At 39.4% G+C, this 13,963-nt stretch overlaps 1 protein-coding gene across 1 annotated transcript in view; it reads right to left on the bottom strand.

The window, feature by feature from the left end:
- Positions 1 to 13,963, bottom strand: part of GABBR2 (gamma-aminobutyric acid type B receptor subunit 2) — a 488,684-nt gene that overhangs the window by 427,003 nt on the left and 47,718 nt on the right. The window lies entirely within an intron of this gene.

Below are 13,963 nucleotides of genomic sequence, written 5' to 3'. Positions count from 1 at the left end.
GCAAGTATTTCTTTACCACACTAAATGTTATCCTCTGCACTGGACCAGTTACTAAGCAACTCCTTGCTACAATGAAAGTCTAAATTTTTGCCTTCCCTTTCAGTGGCTATTTGGCTTTATGCAGCGGCAAGGAATGCATCTTTCACTGAACCTTACATTTTATATCACTGTTATTAATTTAAAAAATGCAATACAATTAGTCTGCTACAATATTTGTATGTAATTTATCACTGGCCCTTGACCAAGATGAGATGTGATGATAATCAGCACCTTTGGGGTGCCAGCAGTGTTGAGGCAATTGTAGACCTTCTACAGAGGACAGGAACTACCCTAATTTTACTGCTTGACTACAATCCACATAAAAACAAGGCTGGGAAGATAGTTATTTATTAATGGCCCTCCATACTGCGTTTTTTCTTCTGAGTCTCAAGGGAAAGCTGTTCTTTCATATACAAAAGTAAAAATAAAACGTGTATATACAGGTCTTTTCTCCCACACATTTCTAACTAGTCTAAGAACCTGGCTAGGCTTTATCAGGTTGGCATCCAGGCTACACATCTGAATGTCATAAAGCTTATGTCTATTCATTTTTGCAATTTACCTTCATTGGATCAAACAAAAATTTACTAGGTCTACAGGCCAGCTACTAGAAGGAAATCACATCTTAAAGCTATGTGAAAGCCACATGTGCTGAAAAGACATTTGCTTTTTCTCTCTCACAGGAAATCAATAGAGATAATTAGGTAATCACCATTGCTATTTGAACAAATTGAAAACAAAATAAACCCCACCAGTTGCATCCAAGCCCCATAATTCTTAAATTCTAGTTTATGGCAGAATACAGAATTTTAATAAGTTTTACATTCAGTTGATTTCATGATCAATAGAAATGTTTAAATAGATACATTTTGAACTTTAACACAGAGAAATAATACTCTAGAACATACCTAACCTAGTTTAGAATTGCCGGACTAAAGAACCTCATGAGATTATCTACTTAATCTCCAGTCAGTGCATATTCTCAGCTTGTTATATATTCTTACACAGAGATCTTGCAGAGGAACAAAAGGAGCCCTATTTCATATATCCATGAACAGGCATGAGACAAGTCCGTGTTAGTTTGTTTTGTCTTTTTCCACCATTCTCCGCAATGTAATTTAAAGCTTTTTGTCCAAGCTATTTTTAAATGTTTCACTTCATTGCTTCCACTTATTTCCATTAAGCAAAAACGTTCTTTACTCCGTTTAATCCAATTATTAAACAAATGTTAAATTAAAAGGTTAGTCAGGGGATTAGGATGGCAGAAAAAAAGACTGTTCAGCACTTTGTTTCCTGCCTAAATTTCCATTTGTTTCACATTTCTATCTATAAATACCACTGATTACACATGTCACGTTAGGTCTAACTAAGGTAAGATGCTTGCTTTTAAGAACAGATATGCATTATTCCCAATTTGCATCATGTTTCATTCCAAAAGCCACTCCATTTTCTCAGGAGGAAGATGCATTGCCTACTTTTGCAGGGTACAAAGTCAGCTGCTAGACTTCATACAGTGGTACTGAACTCTTTTACCTGGACCCTACAGGTTGGATCATGCCTGTCCTGACCGCGTGCAACCAAGGAGCACGATTTCACCCACAGCCCAGACCTCAGCTTGGATAAAGGAGCAGAGCAAGACACCGATGTGCCTAGGACACAGCAATGGCAGGGAGAGAGCTGCTCCTGCTTCATCACACATCAGGAAGCAAAGTCCTGCCAAGACTAGAGGACTGGAAGGGCAGTAACTTGTCTCTGAAACGGGGACATTAAAAACCAGGAAGTCACCACTGGAAATGAGAGTAAATAATGTATTCATATGGATCTTTTGGAAGAGAAGTATACAGCTCCATTCTAGCCATAGTTTATTGCATAGGCTTAATTTAGCCTTACATAAATTACCATCTGCAAGACACCCCTAAACATTTTTTTTTTTTTGTCTTTGCAGCTTTCCACATATAGCTCATTCTGGGCAATATACTGACTAGCTATGCAAACATTTTTCCATCGCATTTATTAGCTCGTATTGTTTCAGAATCAGTGCCAGTTTGTTTCCCAAGTACATCATTGCACCACAGCATGATTTAAGAGCTAAATTATTGTCATACTCAACACCAAGATTTTAAATCCTAGCTCTGCTCCTGAGCTACTGGATTATTTTACACAACTCGCTCAACTGCCAGAGCTAATACTTCCCCACCTTAAATCCCTTTATCAGCAAGGCTGGACTCTCTCCTTAAGGCTATGAGACCTGTAGCCAAAAACTATGAGTCTTTCTAAAACCTTTGCAGGTTCATGTTTATTTTTCTACTTGAAATTTTAATGTAGAGTTCAGTAAGGCAGATTAGGTGAGAACTCTGAGCCATTGCCAGGCTCCCCCCATTCCCAGTTAAGTGCTTTGTGTATTTTGTTTTAGCCTCCCCTGCCCTGGCTGAGAGGGTTAGATAACCTCTTATGTGGTAGGTAGGTCAAGGACACAGGTGATAAGAAAAAGTGTGTTTCATTGTTTCAATATCATCAGTTAAAGGCAGGAATTATATTCTAGAAGGTGAGGAAATCTGGAAGGAAGGAGATATTGCACTGTGGCCTTCACAGAAGTAACTAATAAATTGCTTTATCCACACTAGGAGGCTAACAAAATTGTTAGTGCATCAAAGAAACAAATTTAGAGCAAGATTTTTCATCTGCATAAGTAGTACGGAGTTTACTGGGAACACCAGTGGTTTTCTCATGTTCACTGCGAGCAATTTAAGAACCTCACATAGCTCATCAGCATCATCATCAGCAAAATCACTAAGGAAAGTCATAGACACAAAAAACTTTGAGGTCTTCTGCATTTTCTGTCTTTGTTTATGTGGTGGCCCAACAGGATTAAAGATTTGTTCAGTTAATGGCAGCTAATAGTTGATCTTTCTTCACCTTCTAGACAAAAACAATTCAAAATGGTGAGAAATTTGGAAAGCGTTTTTTGACGATGCCACTCCACATATATGGAGCCACATGCTATAGAAGAAAAAGATCTATTTTAAAATGAAGTAAAAAATACATTATTTTGAAAGACAGGTTATCAAACTCTTTTCTGAAGTATTTCATATATTGCTAGTATGAACTGAAGATACTTGTTGCTAAGATCTCAGTCCTGACAGCCTAAAGTCAGAATTTGAAAACAACATCTTTCTTGAGTAGCATATCCCAAATGTCACTCAGCTGGGAAACTGACAACATGCATGGACACAGAGAGAGGGCTTTGTTAGGAAGTTTCAAAATTAAAGTCACAGAAGACTTAACTCTGCAAGAATATAGCGGAGATAATTTCTGGTCTGAAGTAATCTAGCCAACATACATGCAGTGTTTTAAATAGCAAATGAACAGATACGTCTTCTCAATATGAAGGACATGACTGGGTTTCAGGAAGAGTCGAGAAGAACCGAGTAGTCTATTCCCTGCTTTATTACCGTAAATACCTCAAAAATCCATGTGCACTTGTACAGATACGGGTCTACGAATGCCATTTGTTTCACTGTGAAACCATCTGAGATCAGAGCCAACTTACGTCCTCACCTGAATTATAGAGTCCAGTCAAATATATTTTGAGTTGATCTTCTGACACTTCATCTTTAAGAGGTTAGAAATAATATATAAACCTAACACAACCAACATCCGACTGATTGAAAATCAGCATTTGTTTGTTTCATGCTTGGGGGCGGGAGTGGAAGTAGTCCACCTCACTGAACAGCTTAGTTTGGCTAACTTTCTAGAGCCTCCCATTTTAATCATGGGCCTCAATTTTAATTCAGTAAGAACAAATGCAAATTTTACATTTTCAGATCTGTAGATGTAGGATAAATTACTATGTCAGGAAAAAAAAAACCACACAAAACAGAGGGCAGGTGTTGATCTCTTTTCAGCTGATAATGTATTGTATATTTAATTTAAAAAAATCAAGAGCTGTATTGTAACATACAAGGAAAAGTATTGTCCATAAGACAACCAGAGCAGTCTTTTTGCTCTGTATGGCACTAGCAAGGTCTTTACCAACATGTCCAGTTGTGGCTGCTAAAACTAAAGAAATACCCAGACTCTCCACAGTTGGCTGTTGGGCAAGCAATGGGACCAAGACAATGACTAAACAGTATAGTCTGTAATGAAAGGTTAGAGAAGTTGTGACAGTTTTCCCTGGAAAGTGAAAATTGGTAATCATTCATCAGAGTCTTCTGATACACAAGTGGTAAATTAAAGTGGCTTGAGTACCATTTTCTCCTACATGTCTGCTGGCATTAAAGTATGGGCTTAAACACAGATTTAAGACCAAAAGAGTTTCTTGTGCCCAACACTGAAAGACAGAATATATGACTAGAAGGGGATCTGAATCTCCATCATAGGAGGTTTTTAAGAACGGGGTAGACAAACACTTATGAGAAGTAAAAGTTACAATCAATTAATTTATATTTGGATAGGTATGTGGAAAACACAGCTTCTCAAAGTCCCTTGCAGCTTTCTTCTCTCCAATTTTCCTGTGAAGGATCTGCAGAGTTTACATCACCAGCATAACTTGAACATCTCACATTTTTCCCACACCACAGCCAGTTTAATGGCAAAGCATATGCAACTTTCAAAAAATTATTACCCAGGTAACTTGGGATGAGGGACAATGAATAGCAGAACTAAGATTCGTCAACCAAAGGAGCAAGCAGCAGTATTGTACTGCACCTTGTTTCACCATCCACAGTTTGCAGCCCACAGCAAATTAGCTTATGGACCCAACAGTAACAAAAAGGTGATGGAAAACATTTAAGATCTGTAAAGATGTGACAGGGTATTAAAAAGCTCCCTTCTTCACTGAATCCCAGCTGCCTGCCAACAGCACTCCAGGCAGATGTGGAGAAACACTGATGCAAAGCTACAGGACCCCAGCAAATGCTTTGAGCAGAGGCCAGGAGTGGAATGAGTAAGAATCGTGAGGGTCAGTTTACCAGTGACTGACCTTCAAATCTTGACAGATTTGGCCACTGTCAAATCTGAGCACAAGAGCAGCCAGGATGGGAAGAAATTTTACCAGAAGATGTGCAACACAGATTCTTTCTATTAAAAAAGTCAGCACATAAAAATGTCATATGACATAATGACATAATCTTATACATATTTCTGAGCAATGCAGCAGGTGTAATACAATATTTTTTCTTAATCATTGTAGGTAGCTTCCTTACCACAACCATTATGGTTATCAGAGAGCCATGTAGCTTCTGGTCAGATCAAGGCAGATGAACCTCTAAGTTAATTTGAATTTGGTCAGATCAGGTGAATTGATAGGGACTTATTTCAGAGAATATAGCCTGACAAAGTAATAAGAAAAGCTGGTAGAATTTATTCTCCCATCTGAGGTAGTATTACTAGGAGTCAGAAAATCTCCTTCACTTGCACTTTACCAAAAGCACGCAATCTTTCTTGTGACTATGCTGTCCCAGTTTTCAGGCATTGTCATCCTGCTGCATGGGGCGATGCTTGGAATCGTTTCAAAGCTGAAATCCAGGGAAACAAAATCCTGTTTTTGAAGCAGAGTAGTAGGAGGACTCAGAATGTTTATCCAGGGCTTATGGCGGCCTCTGCAGAAAACTGCTAAAGTGTCCTCAGTTTGCTGATAATTAAAAAAGCTGATTATCTCTTTAGGGACATACTGCCAATGTTTGAAACAGTTTTCTTCACTGGTTTAAAAGTATCTATGCATGCTTTCACATTTTATAATTTTATCTGTTATGTACTAGATAACATTGAGTTTGACTCTTAGATTGCAAAATCCTGCTGATGTTCAATATTTGAACTGTTTAGTCAGTAGCATGAATAATAGTTCAGCGTTAGAAACCATTCTCTAGACATCATGTTTTATTGGGTATCTATGCTCACAGTTCAGTAGGAGCACTAAACCAACAATGACTTTTGTATTGATAATGTATAGAGATAAAAAAAGTCACTGCATCAATCTGTGGGCTGCTATCACATCAGTAATAAAATTTGCAGCAGGGAAGGGAGGGTGGGCAAGAGCTTTAGAAGCTAGCATTGGCATCTTCGGTACTAGCATGAGCACCAGATGTGGTTGCTCTGCCCCTAGCTGAGCCTTAGCAAAGAGCTGAGAGAGCAAGACCTGAGCTTGCACTTCAGCTCTTCCTGTTCACAAACTGGCTTCTTACCAGAAACCCACTCACCAGCACTTCAGTATAACATGGGTTAAGAAATTGAGAGCCTGAACCACAGATACTTGCCTCATTCTTCTGACTATAATGAAAATGGTAATTTCCAATAGCCAGGGGAAATCTTAAATCAGTGCAAGCAGATTCATTCAAACTCACTTCCAACTTCTAAACTAACTGCAGTGCAAAACTATAATAAAATCCTTAGCAAAACAATTGTAAACAGGCTGACTGCAATTAGATTCATGGAAAACAATCAGAATCAGCTACAGCTACATAGAAGAAAGAAAGTACAAAACTTCAAGGATTCCTTGTCCTTTACCAGGTCACTCTTTCCCCTGTAATATTTTAAGAAATAAAAGAAACCCAGCAGTTCAGATACACAGCTGGTTTCTCCTCCTGTCACAGGAGGTGACCTTATTAAACTGCCACATCAATGTTTCTTTGATGAATTTCTGTCCCTACCAATAAAGCAAAAACATCAGTAGCCACAGAAGCCAGGGATAACTACTATGCCATGTTTTATATACTTACAGTACTCTTATTTATAAGCTACCACCAAATTCTGAAGCTAAGGCTTTGACTGTGATGCTCACCTGGCACTACTGCAGGCTCGTTGCATGAAAACTAATTGCTTATAAATTCTGCATGCTTTTATAGGTCATGTTATGGCCCATGACAGTATAGGACCTCTCTTTGCAGAGAGGTTAAGGACTTCATTCCTCCAAGATCTTTTCCTTCTAATTTACATCACAATAAAGCAGTAGTAATTCAAGTGAAGTGAGCTACACAACATGGAGAGACCATACCTGACCTTACAGTTTCCAGTATACAATTAAACAATGTAATGTGATTCTGAGAATAAGACAAAGGGAAAAGAAAGTGATAGTTACTCTTAGTCCTGCCCTATTTGATTCAGCACACAGCTCTACTGTATTCTGCTTCCATGAATTCTCTTTCTGTGAGCTCAACAGGAGTTCATACTGAAAGCAATTAATTTCTTTTATGATTCTTCTATAAGTTTATTATTACAACACCTTCATGCTTTATATGCTTTAATAAACTTGTTTCTACAACATACCTGCAACAAGAACAAATTGTATAATCTTTGACATTAAAACAATGCCCACAGAGAGTAAGATTTAAAAAAAAAACACCTAAAAAAACCACCACGCACTTACTTCTAATTCTGGGCACTCAATCTGAAAGTGCTGAAAACTGCTTTTTCAGAAGACTTGTTTCATGATACTCTTCCACGTTCAAAGCCCAGCTACTATTAACTTCAGCTGCAGCTGCAAGTACTCAGCACTTCTGCAAATCAAACACTGAGGTCTCAAGTCAGCAACCCAGAAAATGAGAGCCACCTGTGAAAAGCTGTCTTTCTCTGCCATGACTGGCACTGCATTAGCAGAAATGCTTCTTCACAGCTGCTCAGCTGTGACTAAGGCAAGGCAAGATAGCTGTTTGTTTTGTGGAGGTATTTTTTTTTATTTTATTTTTAAAGAAAATAGTAAACTATTTGCAAACTCAGGTTGAATTAAGTTAATATAGAGCTTGGCAAGTGGGAAAGCTCTACAGATGTCTGCCCTCTGAAGCAGCCCTAGCTGAGGGGTGGAGAAGTACCTGGAGCAGCCAGCCTTGCTTGCTGTGTGGCTATCAGCATTATAGAATCATAGAACACTTAGGGTTGGAAGGGATCTTTAAAGGTCATCTAGTCCAACCCCCCTGCAAGGAGCAGGGACATCTTCCACTAGATCAGGTTGCTCAGAGCCTCATCCAACCTGGCCTTGAATGTTTCCAGGGATGGGGCATCCACTACCTCTCTGGGCATCCTGTGCCAGTGTTCCACTACCCTCATCGTAAAAAATTTCTTCCTTATATCTAGTCTAAATCTAGTCTAGTCTTTTAGTTTAAAACTATTACCCCTTGTCCTATTACAACAGGCCCTGCTGAAGATTTTCTCCTTGTCTTTCCTGTAGGCTCCCTTTAGGTACTGGAAGGCCATTATAAGGTCTCCCTGGAGCCTTCTCTTCTCCAGGGTGAACAACGCCAACTCTCTGAGCCTGTCCTCATAGGAGAGCTGCTCCAGCCCTCTGATCATTTTGCAGAGACTTTGCCTGGCTCTCTTTCTGTGAGGAACAATCACCTGCCATCTGCCGTTCCTTTCACTGAAGAAACAGATTGCAAAGAGTTAATTCAAGCTCTTGGAAGTAATTCATGTTTCCTGCCTGTGAAAAACTTCCCATCTCTACATCAAGTAGATGTGGTCTGAACTGGGGTGGCCGATGGGGCAGGAGCTTGGATAGCCCTGTTGACCGCTTGCCTGCAGCATCTAGGATCCACAGTACCCAGCAGGATCTGTGTTAACTCACAGGTGTGTTAGCACCTGTGAGGGCTTTGCTTCATCACAAAAATTAGACTTGAGCCACCTGGAAATGGTGAGCTTCAAGAATTCAAGAGCCACAAAAGTTCATGTTCAAGATACAGCTGTGACAAGCTAGTGTCTCCTAGTTAGCTGCTCGCTGAAGGATCCACTGTGCTGATTCTCTCCTTATAAGAAAGGAAAAAAAAAAAAAAAAAAAAGTGATAATAGCTGGATGTATAATCTGTAGGATTTTTTAAACCCCTTTCCAATTCACCCATGATTTTATGCCAGGTGATGTTCTTCATTTTGTGATTGCCTTCAAGATACTTTCATGCTTTGATTTTTATTTTTCTTGCATCATTTTTGCCAAAGCTCAAGTCTTTTAGGAAGTAAACTATCCTCATAACCAGGCCATAGGAATAATTCAAATCACTCCCTAAGGACAACAGTTTAGTGTTTATTCTTTCAGAATTACGGTTGTAGAGGTATATGACTTGCACTTCCATTATATATAACCTTGCTGCTACTCACTGTATTTATGTCTCGGCTATAAATCCCTTATCTCTGTCATTAAGTGCTGGCCAGTGCCTCTGGCCACAGGCAATAAGGAATTACAGTAGTAAAATTGGGCTTACTTCTGGCAACATACTAAAAGTAAAATTTTCAGAGGAATTCTTTTCAATCCAAGTAGCTATTTGAAGCTTATAGAACTACATGATGCTGTGCTATCTTTGCCCCTTCTATTTTCAATTTCTCCCTTTTTATTCATAGCTAGATATAACAAAATTCCATAAATAACAGTTGCATAAAACATTCAGACTAATGAACAGCAAAACATTATTTCATGCTAGTAGGCTGCTGTCCTTTACATTAATGGCTTTCATAAAGGATATACTTATTATTTCTCACATTGCTTTTACTGGAATACAATGAAGTGTTCTCATTTATAAATAAAAGGTTTATAGTTTGCTTTATTCAGCACTTTGTAAAACTTTTATTTTTACTTTTTAAATAGTTTTCAGGCTGCATGTCTCGTGGTAAAGTTCTCTGGGATGATTTTATTGCCTCATCTTGGTCACCTTGTCTCAACTCATTGCCAAGTAGCTGCTGAACCTGTCACCTGTGCATTTGAGTCTGTCAAATCGTTCTTTGTTGCTAGACACCAATCTTGCATGTGAATCTTCTTGTGCCCTTCCTGTTTTACCTCTGTTTCTAGATGCTAGTTGTGTTCTTGGTCAGCAAGAACATTGGAAGTCCCAGGAATCTGGCTATCTCTGCATAGGAATATTTGATTTGCTACCTCTGGCTTGATGCTTGCAATCACATTTTCAGCTGGTGCTGGCTTCAAACCTTCATTTGCTATAAACAAGATAGTCCGTATACGGTGTGACATGAGCTGTACTGGAAGGCTGCCTTTGCCTTCTGCTGGTGTTTTTCTCTAGTCTACTAATTCTTTCTACAGACTTTGTTATGCTGGTATGTTCCCATTTACCTATCCTCTCCATCTGGAGGAAGAAAGAAAAAAAAATAACAAAACAGAAAACCAAACTCAAAGCACAGGTTTTTGGCAGTCCTGCCAATTTCTTCTGCCTTGTCATGGTGGACGCTGTGCTGCAAAGAGGATTAAATACGTTCAAGCTCATGACAAGAAAACTGAGGCCCATTAACTGTAATAACACTTGACATCTTCTGTTGTTCATTATGCTATCAGGTTACAACCAAGAATTTCCTCAGCCAATTTCCTCCAGTGTCATCTGTGTTTATACCTAAACCCCCTGAGGCCTCACACAACTAAACTAATATCATTGGCACTGCTAGGGCACCAGGAAAAAAGGCAAAATGTCCTTCAAAGCTAGGTGTATCAGCCAAGAGGCATCCAGAAGGTCAAAACCCAGTTGTTTTCTTTGTAAACTGTTGCTTTAAAGCTTTCTAAAGGGAAGCATCTAACACCGAGTGTCTTGCCTGTATGACTGCTAGCTTTTAAACAATTTTCAGTTAGGAATAATTTAATATGAAGTGAAAAATCAGTGAGTCAGTAGCTATGAATTTACCTGTGTTTCTTTAAAAGTTATTACATTGTTGATTCCATGTGAAGATCATGTGATCTTATTTTAAAGCTTCTGCTTCCCCTAGGCTATCAATTTGGTTTGATTTCTCCTTCCAAAGACACCTCTGTTGTCATATTTCTGCAGAGTTGATCTCCAAATGATATTTTCAAGCAAATAACTTCAAGCCTTTGCCTAATGTATCCAGGTTTTTACAAAGGACAACCTACATTACAGCATGAGATCATAGATGTTTCTATATACAGCAGACATTCATCGTTATTAAAGTCAAATGCCTGGATATGCCTCTAGTACTGATACCGGACTATTACCCCACTCATTCTTCTCCCTCCACATATTCTGGCAGATTTTAATTTCTGAATTCTGAAACTGATGTCCAGATTTTAACTGGTACAATTACTTTTTCATCTTTGTTTCACAAGTCCATCCCAGTAAGAAGCTTGTGCGACTTGAATTCATCTCCCATGTAACATACACTTCATGTTTGCTTCTGCTAGTAAGGGAATCACCGTTTAATCCAGACACTGTACAAGCAAAGTTACAAAGATGTCAAACAAGGACTGGCCTTCTGAACAACAGGATTACCAGCAAGCAAATTGTCTTCCTGTTGCATTTGGGCAGATTAGCCATATTGGATATAGCAAATAGCATCACAAAATAGCACCTAGAATAGTTGAGTGGCTTGCATGACAGTCATTTCTTCCAGAAATGAGTTATTTTTATCAAGGTAAAGAGAGATGCTTACAGAACTATTTTCAATGGTTGTAACTTGACCTCAAAATTTGCCTCTGCAGTAATGCAAATACTACTATTTATTGATTTATAAACCCTAATTTGCATCATATGTATATTCATATACTTTCAGAGAGATGTTGAAATGATAGGGAGAAAAACAACAGGCAGTGTAGTACTGTTTTGCACTCCTAGAAGATAAACATTTACAAATAAACATTTGCTTTGATTTGGGGGGAAAAAAAACAACACAAAAAACTCCAAACAAAACAACAACAAAAACCAAACCATGTCTGCCTTGGTAAACTAAGTTCCCCTGTCCCTCACACCAGCAGCTTGGTAAGAACTAAGCCATTGGGTCAGCCTAAAGACCAACTCAGGCCAATAGCTTTTATTAGGCAGTGGCCAGAATACTTTCCAAGGAAAACATAGCTTGAGATTGGTTTTGGTATATTTCCAACTGGAAGGTGACGATATACTAAGAGTTCCAAAAACCAGTAAAATCTTACTAGACTGCAATTAAAACTTTTTAGGCATAATCCTTCCTCCCTTCCCCTTTCAATCTCGTTAACAGAAGAATTTCAGATGGCCAAAGATAGATAGATTGAATATGTGTATTAAAACATTTTTTGATGAAGAAGCACTGAATGAGCAGTAAATGATTTTGTAAGATGCATCCATCACCATCCAACCCATGTCATTTTTAGGTGGGATGGGGCCCAGAGTGCACTGTCCCCTCAGTCCTCTTGTGCTCCAGTTTCTGGCGGAAGGAGAGCTGAGCAAAGGGTTCCATGTACTTTACCAGGGTACCCCATCTGTGCAATTGCAGTGCCAGGGCGTCAGAGCATGAAGCAAACACGCTCGTTAGCTAACACGCAGCCTGCCAGTGCATCACTGTAACAGGAGTCTTTGCTGAAAGGTGTGAGTAGTCTCTTAAATTGAAAAGTCGTGTTACCCCCATATTATAAACTCTACTGGGACATCTGCGGAGGCGAAGCGAGAGTTGGTATTGTGTCTTATCTCAAAAAAAGCCATGAAACTGCTACTGTGACTGTTACTTGAAAAGAACTTCCCATCTCGGGCTTTCTATGGAGATTATTTCTTCTTCTTCAAAAAAAAAGTAATCTGGAATTTTTTTCTGAAGACTGGTTTCAGTCATCATTTTGTCAACCACTTCTTTTCACTAGCAGATAGAGTTAGAAATCAGCACCTTTAGCGGTCACCAAAAAGAGTCAATCAATAAGCAAAAGGCTTTTTGTCAAATGGAGATTTCAAGGAATAAACTGAGAAAGCAACACACAAAGAAAACATTTTTAAATATAAGTAGTTGCTATTGCATTGGAAGCATTTGTACTTTGAATCTGAAGATACATTTTTCTATATTCATTACTTGGTTAGTGTATTCAAATTTATCAAACTGGCCTGCATGGTCTGTATTTTGGAGCAGGGGAAGGGCAAAATTAGCCTGAGAGCTACAGGGACTGCTACAGCCTAGGTAGAATCTACCTCAAGTGTTCAAAAAATGAGTTATTTTATACGGCAGAGAAAGGGATCACAGACACAATTTTCTGATTACATATTTAAATTATTTTATTTTCATAACTAGCACTGGAAGTGTTAATACAACATTTTGATTATAGAGTTACATTCTGGAAAGAAACAATAGCCTGGCACAGATGCTCTCAATCATCGGAAATCATCAAGACAGTTGAGAGAGACAACTTCTGGGTCTGCTTCAATGTCATTGTTCTCACAATAGCAAATGTAGGCAGGTCCTTGCTTCACGGCCTGGTCTTAGCCAGCTCCATGGCTTTCTGAGTCGCAATAAATTGTGCCCAGCCTCCTCTGTCTCTAGGAATTTTTCTTCTGTCATTTCTGTCATTTCACTGGTGCTCTGGTCCCTGCTTCTCCCCACAGTCTCCTGGATGCTCCGCAGGCTTCCTGCCTCTTGCTGCCACCCTCCCTCTGGGCAGACCTCTGCTTGGCTTCCCCTCCAGGAGCAGCCTCCCATCCCCACCGAGGTCCTGCCCAGACAAGTCCTTACAATTAAAGGAAGGCAATAAAAAATAAACAAAACCACCAAAAAAAACCCCGGTGCTCTAAATGAAGCATGCTATCTGTTGTGCCTGCCAGTCAGGTTTTATTCTGTTCCCTTCTTGTGTACTGCTTTTTCAGTCTGTCAGTGCAACTGCAATAGTTGTTTTTCTTTATTGACCTCTCCACCTCATCCACCCAATTCATAAATTCAGCCTTAACTTATCCCTTTCTCTCTCCTTCTCCAACTCTTACCACTTTATCTTTCTAGTCTTCCCTTACCTACAGCTTATTCTACTCAATATCACCTTGTAAATATAGGCTGAGCAGAGAATGGACTGAGACCAGCCCTGAGAAAGACTTGGGGGTGTTGGTTGATGAGAAGCTCAACATGAGCCAGCAATGTGCACTTACAGCCCAGAAAGCCAACCACATCCTGGGCTGCATCAAGAGGAGCGTGGCCAGCAGGTCAAGGGAGGTGATTCTCCCCCTCTACTCTGCCCTGGTGAGACCCCACCTGGAGTACTGTGTCCAGTTCTGGAGCC

The sequence above is a fragment of the Chlamydotis macqueenii genome, chromosome 2 (genome assembly GCF_036417535.1).
Source record: "Chlamydotis macqueenii isolate bChlMac1 chromosome 2, bChlMac1.mat, whole genome shotgun sequence".
NCBI lineage: Eukaryota > Metazoa > Chordata > Aves > Otidiformes > Otididae > Chlamydotis > Chlamydotis macqueenii.
This window is presented reverse-complemented; position numbering and strand designations above follow the sequence as displayed.